The following is a 7,145-nucleotide window of genomic DNA, read 5'->3' on the forward strand; positions in this document are numbered from 1 at the left end:
GGGAAATTTGGACTATCTTAGAAGCTAGCTGAAATTACATATGGAAATCTGCTCCAGGTTGTTGAATAGACTGAGTGGTAACACAATTTTTTTGGAGCTTCAATTTTATTTTTAGAAGCAGCCAAAATTTGGAGCCAAAGCTGTGAATAAAGTGGGTGATTAAGCCAGGGAACATGATTTTGATTTAAACAAATAGGTCGTGACTATTAAAATAGTAATCACATTTTTCTTATGTGGCTTATAAACTTACTCTAAAGACATTTTTCAGAAAGGATTTCTAAAAGGATCTTAGAGCTATAGCATAATTGTTGGAAAGTGTGTATTTTTCTAAGATGACAGCTTTAAGGGAACAACTTTCATTTGAAGTACACTTTTTTTGTTTGTGTTTTTCAATCACATTTATTTAATAACATATAAACCCATTATTGAAACTAGTTAAATAGAGGAAAATAATGCCTATAACCCCACCACCCTAACAAAATTAATGTTTTTATGTTATGTTTTTGTTACATAATAGTCACTTCTCATAATGTACTATTATCCACTTATAAGGTGGAATTTCATTTAGAGATATACATCTCAGCCATCTGAAGCCCCAGATAAAAAATAGACAAATCAAAAAGAAAAAAAAAATACCCTTGCTTTAGGCTGGAAAGACTACCCAGGATTTGCTGCCCTTTTGGGGGATGTAATTAGCAAATGAGAAGTTGCTCAAAGTGCTTTGTGGAGCTTCTTTCGTTTGAAAGTTTCAGACATGCATCTTTGAAGTAGCAATGTTTGGACTCTCTTTTGTTTCCTGCTGTGAGTCCCAGCTTGCCAGGAGTGACTGCTGTGGCTGGTTAAATGAGGATTACTGCATATGACTTCATGTGACTTACCAAGGAGCATAACAGAGCTCTACTTGGGGAGGCAACATATGTGGAGGATCTGGCAATGTAATGGAACACACACAGGAAATTCCTAATTTTGTATTGTAAACACAATTGTTTGTAGACTTTATGCAATGGAGTACATTCTGGTATATTCTTAGAAGCTAGGACTTAGTATTACTGTTACAAAAGTCCTTTGAGAATTATAATTAAACTAAGGAATATGAAAATGATTATAGTGGATGGAGAATTACTAGGGCTACAACTTTGGAAACTGTGCAACATTCTGTGGGGAAAAAAATAACTTGGGTTTTGTGCTTTTCTTTTATAAAATGCAAAGAAACACTGTCCTACTGGCACCACAACATGCTCCAGGCTCATCTTGTATTTTCTCTGCCCAGCCAAAGAATCAACCACTTCTGCAAGTCAAAAGGGTGCAGGAACAACCCGAAATAACTCCCAGTGGCTTGAGATGCTGTTTTAATCTCCCTTTCTTCACCCTATTAGTGAGGGAAGGTTTTCCATTCTAGGGTTATGGGAATGGACAAACACGTGACACCCAACAATGGACAAATGAGATTGACAAAAGTTTTAGTCACATATATGCACAGCCGAGGAGAGTAGGGCACACATGCCACATAAGGACACAAAGGTGTTGCACTTGGGAAGATAGTGAACAAGCAGGGTTGTGGGAGGCAAGCTTGGTAGTATCAAGAGGATGAGATTCCCCCTGGTTCCTGCAGAAGGATGTAATTGGCTTGTTTGAATAATCCCACAGTTTGGCAGGGAACCGAAAGTCGCTACTCCGGATAAGCAGATACTGTGCCTTGTCCCCTTGATAAGGAGGATTTTTTGGCTAGGGGACTTATCTGCAGGAACAGAATGAGCGGAGGAACTTGTGATTAGGCCATTTGAGGCCCTCCTGATTTCACCAGATGCCAAGCCAGCACATAATATTAGGCCTTAATTTTAGGCCTTACATCACAAATGGAATAAGTTGAACAATAAAATAAATAACAATAATATTGGATTATAATCCATAGAATAAAATAAATATCCATGAGTCCATATTGATATAAATAAATAATTGAATAAAGAACAACTCTTCCTTACAGAAAAATATACTTAACAAATGTAGAAGGAAAGAGGAAAGAAAGAAAATCACCGTTAAAACACTCCAGTAATAATTGTTGCTGGAAAGATCTACTGAAGGATGTTAACACTAGTGGGCCAAGTTTTGTGGAGAAACAGCATATTTGTATACTTTCAAAGTAACTTCTCCAAGATATTTATTGCCTACAAAGAGAACAATAGCAACTTTACAGTAGAGAAGGCTGGCAGACACTACCTTAACCAAGTGATCAAGATTAATGTAACCAGAAATAAGATGCATAGACATCAGGTACCCGCTGATATGATGCACTGAGAAGGATGCAATACCACCTCTGTAGTAGTCTTCCAAAAAATGCCTAGCTCCAATCTAATAGAAAACATCAGAAAAACCCAAGTTGAAGGACGTTCTAGAAAATAACTGACCAGTATACTTCAAAAGTATTAGGACAAGGAAAGAACGTGAAGAACTTTCACAACTGTTATGAGAGGTTCGGGGATTCGATCGGAGACGTAAAAGACACTTTCCACTCCAAACAAATGGACTGAAGGTATATTTTATTATATAGAGGATAGTAAAGGCGATAGTCTGCAAACAGATCTAGATAGGTCAAATATTAAGAGGGAAAAAACATCAGCCCGACTGGAAAGGGAAAACACCCACATCGGCTGAAGAGAAATGACACAAATCAACCGGAAAGAGAAACACCAGGTTGACCGAAAAGAGAACACATCAAATCAATTACTTCATATCAAATCAATTATTTCACATCAAATCAGTTACTCACAACATCCACGCCCCACTGCCGGGAGAGCCCTGTCAATCGACGCGGCTGGGCTAGGATCACACGTCCTGGGCAAGGTGTCCCTTCCACAGGTGGAACTCTCACCGGGTCTCAGTTTCCAGCAGTTTTTATACCATCAGTGATTTTCAGAGTAAGCAATTACAGAGTTTGCAGAGCAAGCATTTAGTGTTTCCATGCACAAAATGGTTATCAGTGGCGTATGTGCACTGAGCCCCCTGGCTAACGTCCCAGCCCAGTAGTTGTGTACGTGCATTGTTCTCTTTGGTTATCGTCCTAGCCCGGCATAGATGGCCAGTCCATCCTGTGCTACGACGCTCCAAGAGCCTTGAAATGTTACAACTTGCAACTCTCTCTGTGGGGGAAGGGCCAGTTCCCACCACACAGAAAGCAGCTTGGTATTTCTGTTTGTGCTGGTGGCTGTAGGTCAATGGAGTGGCCAAACATGGCTGTACTCATGTCAAGACAACAACTCAGATGATTCTAAGGAAATATGATAACAATGCAGTGTGGTATGTAGGATTGGATCCTCAGACACAAAGGGTATTAATGGAAAAACTGGTGAAATCTGAAAGAAGTTTATAGTTAACTTCTTAGATTTGATAAATGCACCATAGTTATATAAAATGTTAACATTAGGAGAAACTGAGTGAAGAGTACATGGAAACTCTTTGTATTACTTTTGCAACTTTTCTATAAGTCTAAATTTATTTCAAAATAATTTTTTTAAATAAATCAAAGACATCCACAAAAAAAACACAAGTGAATCAGTACCAACTGATCCTTATGGCAACATGATTTAAAAGTTGTTTGTACATTTTGCTTTTGCGGTTGTTGTTTTTAATTGCATGATCTGTAGAACACCTATTCCTTTTTGTGTCCCCAGTACAAAAAGTAGGGTGGTGTTTGAGGATGCTATATTGTCTTGAAATGGCAGCATGTAAAATAGACTTCCGCTCCATGCTTGTCTTATATCCTCTGCTAGTATAAATTAAGCTGTAGCCAACTGCTGCTGGTTTTGGCTTCCACCCCCACTGGCATTTGCTGTGATGATCCTGGTCCTACTGTGGCCTCTGTTTGATAGTCTATGCATTCTGTGTCTTCCTTATTCCGACCACTAGTCCACATGCACTTGGCTTGTCTATCTCAACCTCCTCTGCACTCATCTGAGGCATAGGAATTTTCCAAAGTGCTACATGAGGTACATAGAATGCTGGGGCTGCCCCCTAATCCATCTGCTTTGACTTTCACTCAGTCATTGATTTTTGCACTATACTGAATGTGTCTTAAAATGTCCTCAGTTAATAACCTGGGCAGCCTGACAGATTCCCTGTGCTTTAGAGAGCTCCCTCCAACTTCTCTAGGGTTTCCTTCACATCATCCCTCCACCTGGGATGAGCGTGGAGAACATAGGATTAGTTATTAGAGATACTCACCATCTTCTAACTGGATTGCTCTCCTCTGTTCTCTTTCTCCCCACTGGTTCAAACTCATCTCCTTTTGGAGAGTTAAAATAGTCTATATATCATCATGAATTCTTCCCTAAGCCATTTTTATGATATAAATGTTATGCACAGAGTTCTTTAAGCCTTTAGATGTTCATATTTACACTAAGACTGCTGTAACCATAAAACATTTCATATCCCAAAGCCTTAATATAGATTCTAGGAAATCAGAAAATAACTTGACTTTCAATAGTATTGATCATTTCCCATGAGTTTTATAAATTTATTTAAAAACTCAAGAAAAGAAAAGGTATACAGATTGGGAAGGAAGAAATAAAACTGTCTTTATTTGCAAATGACATTGATCGTCTATGTAGAAAATCCAAATGAATTGACAAAAGAAATCCTCCTGGAACTAATAAGCAATTATAGTAAGGTTGCAGGATACCAGGTTAATATATAAAAGTCAATCACTTTCCTATATACCAGCTGTGAATAAGCGGAATTTGAAATTTAAAACACAATATTTCACCCAGAAAATTGAAATATTTAGGTATAAATCTAAGTATGTGTAACATCATATGAGAAAAACTATAAAACTGATGAATGAAATCAAAGAAGAGATGAATAAATGGAGAGATACTCCAAGTTCATGGATAGGAAGACTCGATATTGCCAAGATGACAGTTCTTGCCAACTTGATCTATAGATTCAATGCAATCCCAATCAAAATCCCAGCAAATTATTTTGTGGGTATTGACAGATTCTAAAGTTTATATGGAGATACAAAGGACCCAGAATAACCAAGACAATATTGAAGGAGAAGAATAAAGTTAGAAGACTGACACTACCTGACTTCAAAATTTACTATAAATCTACAGTAATCAAGACAATGTAGTATTGACAAAAGAATAGACAAATAGATCAATGGAACAGAATAGAGAGCCCCAAAACAGACCCACATATATATAGTCAACTGATCTTGGACAAAGGAGCAAAGGCAATACAATGGAGCAAAGATAGTCTTTTCAACAGGTGGTGATGAAACAACTGGACATCCACATGCAAAGAAATGAATCTAGACATAGACCTTATACCCTTCTCAAAAATTAACTCAAAATGAATCACAAACCTAAATGTAAAACACAAAACTATAAACTGGAAAATAACATGGGAAAAACCTAGATGATCTTGGGTATGGTGATGTCTTTTTAGATACAACACCAAAAGCATGATCCATGAAAGAGATAATTGATAGGCTGGACTTCCATTAAAATTAAAATTAAAAACTTCTGCACTGTGAAAGACAATGTCAAGTGAATGAGAAGACAAACCACAAACTGGGAGAAAATCCTTGCAAAAGGCATTTGATAAAGAACTGTTATCCAAAAATACACAAAGAAATCTTAAAACTTAACAATAAGGAAACAAACAACCTGATTAAAAAATAGGCCAAAGACTTTAACAGACATCTCACCAAAGAAGATATACGGATGGGAAATAAGCATATGAAAAGATGCTCCACATCATATGTCATTAGGGACATGCAAATTAAAACAACAATGAGATACTGCTACACACCTATTAGAATGGCCATAATCTGGAACACTGATAACGCCAAATGCTGGAGAGGATGTGAAGCAATAGGAACTCTCATACATTGCTGGTGAGAATAGTACAGCCACTTTCAAAGACAGTTTGGCAGTTTCTTACAAAATTAAACATACCATACATGCCAGCAACCGTGCTCCTTGGTATTTATTTACCAAATGGAACTGAAAACTTACGTCCACACAAAAACTGGCACATGGGTGTTTATAGTAGCTCTGTTCATAATTGCCAAAAGCTTGGAAGCAACCAAGATAGTCTTCAGTAGATAAATGGATAAATACGCTGTGGTACATCCAGACAATGAAATATTATTTAGCCCTAAAAAGAAATGAGCTATCAAGCCGTGAAAAGACATGAAGGAAACTTAAATGCATATTACTAAATGAAAGAAGCCAATCTGAAAAGGTTGCACACTGTATGATTCCAACTATATGACATTCTGGAAAAAGCAAAACTATATAGACAGTTAAAAGATCAGTGGCTGCTAGAGGTTGACAGCGAGGATGAATAGGCAGGGTACAGAGGAGTTTTAGGGCAGTGAAAATACTCTATATAATACTATAATTATGGATGCATATCTTTATACATTTGTCCAAACCCATAGAACTTACAACACCAAAAGTGAACCCTAATGTAAACTATGCATTTTGGGTGATTATGATGTGTGAATGTAGGTTCATCAGTTGTAACTAATGTACCATTTTGTTAGGGGATGTTGATAATGGGGCAGACAATGCATGTGTGTGGGAAGGGCCATCATGGGAAATTTCTGTACCTTCTCCCTCAATTTTGCTGTGAACCCAAAACTGCTCTAAAAAATTAAAGTCTTAATTAAAAAAAAAAATGAGGGGGAACTCAATCAACTTGGTTCTCTGAGGCAAATGAACACCTCCTGAGGCAATGAAGTCCTGCGCCTCACTGGGTACAGAAAAACATACAGAAGAGAAAAAATTGCTTATTATTCAATTTTATCCAACTACAATCCAAACATATAAACGGATACATTAAGGGTACATATTAAGACTGCAAAAGTTATATTGTCTGTTTTTTCACTTTTTGGAGTCAGTGTGGAGTATTATTTAAAGGCATCAGTCAGACAGGCCTGGGTTCAAACATAAGCTGCACCTGGGGCAAATTACTTAACCTCAAGTTCCCCCTTTAAAAAATGGTGATAAAAATACCCAATTGATAGTGTAATTGGGAAGATTATTAAATGAGATAGCACATTTAAAATATTTAAAGTGTAACTAAACTGAAATCAGAGATGTCCTAAACTCCTCAATTAGTGAGGATTTGGAGTTCAAGTT

This window comes from Ceratotherium simum, chromosome X (genome assembly GCF_057802395.1).
Source record: "Ceratotherium simum simum isolate JZ-2026a chromosome X, ASM5780239v1, whole genome shotgun sequence".
NCBI classification, from domain to species: Eukaryota; Metazoa; Chordata; class Mammalia; order Perissodactyla; family Rhinocerotidae; genus Ceratotherium; species Ceratotherium simum.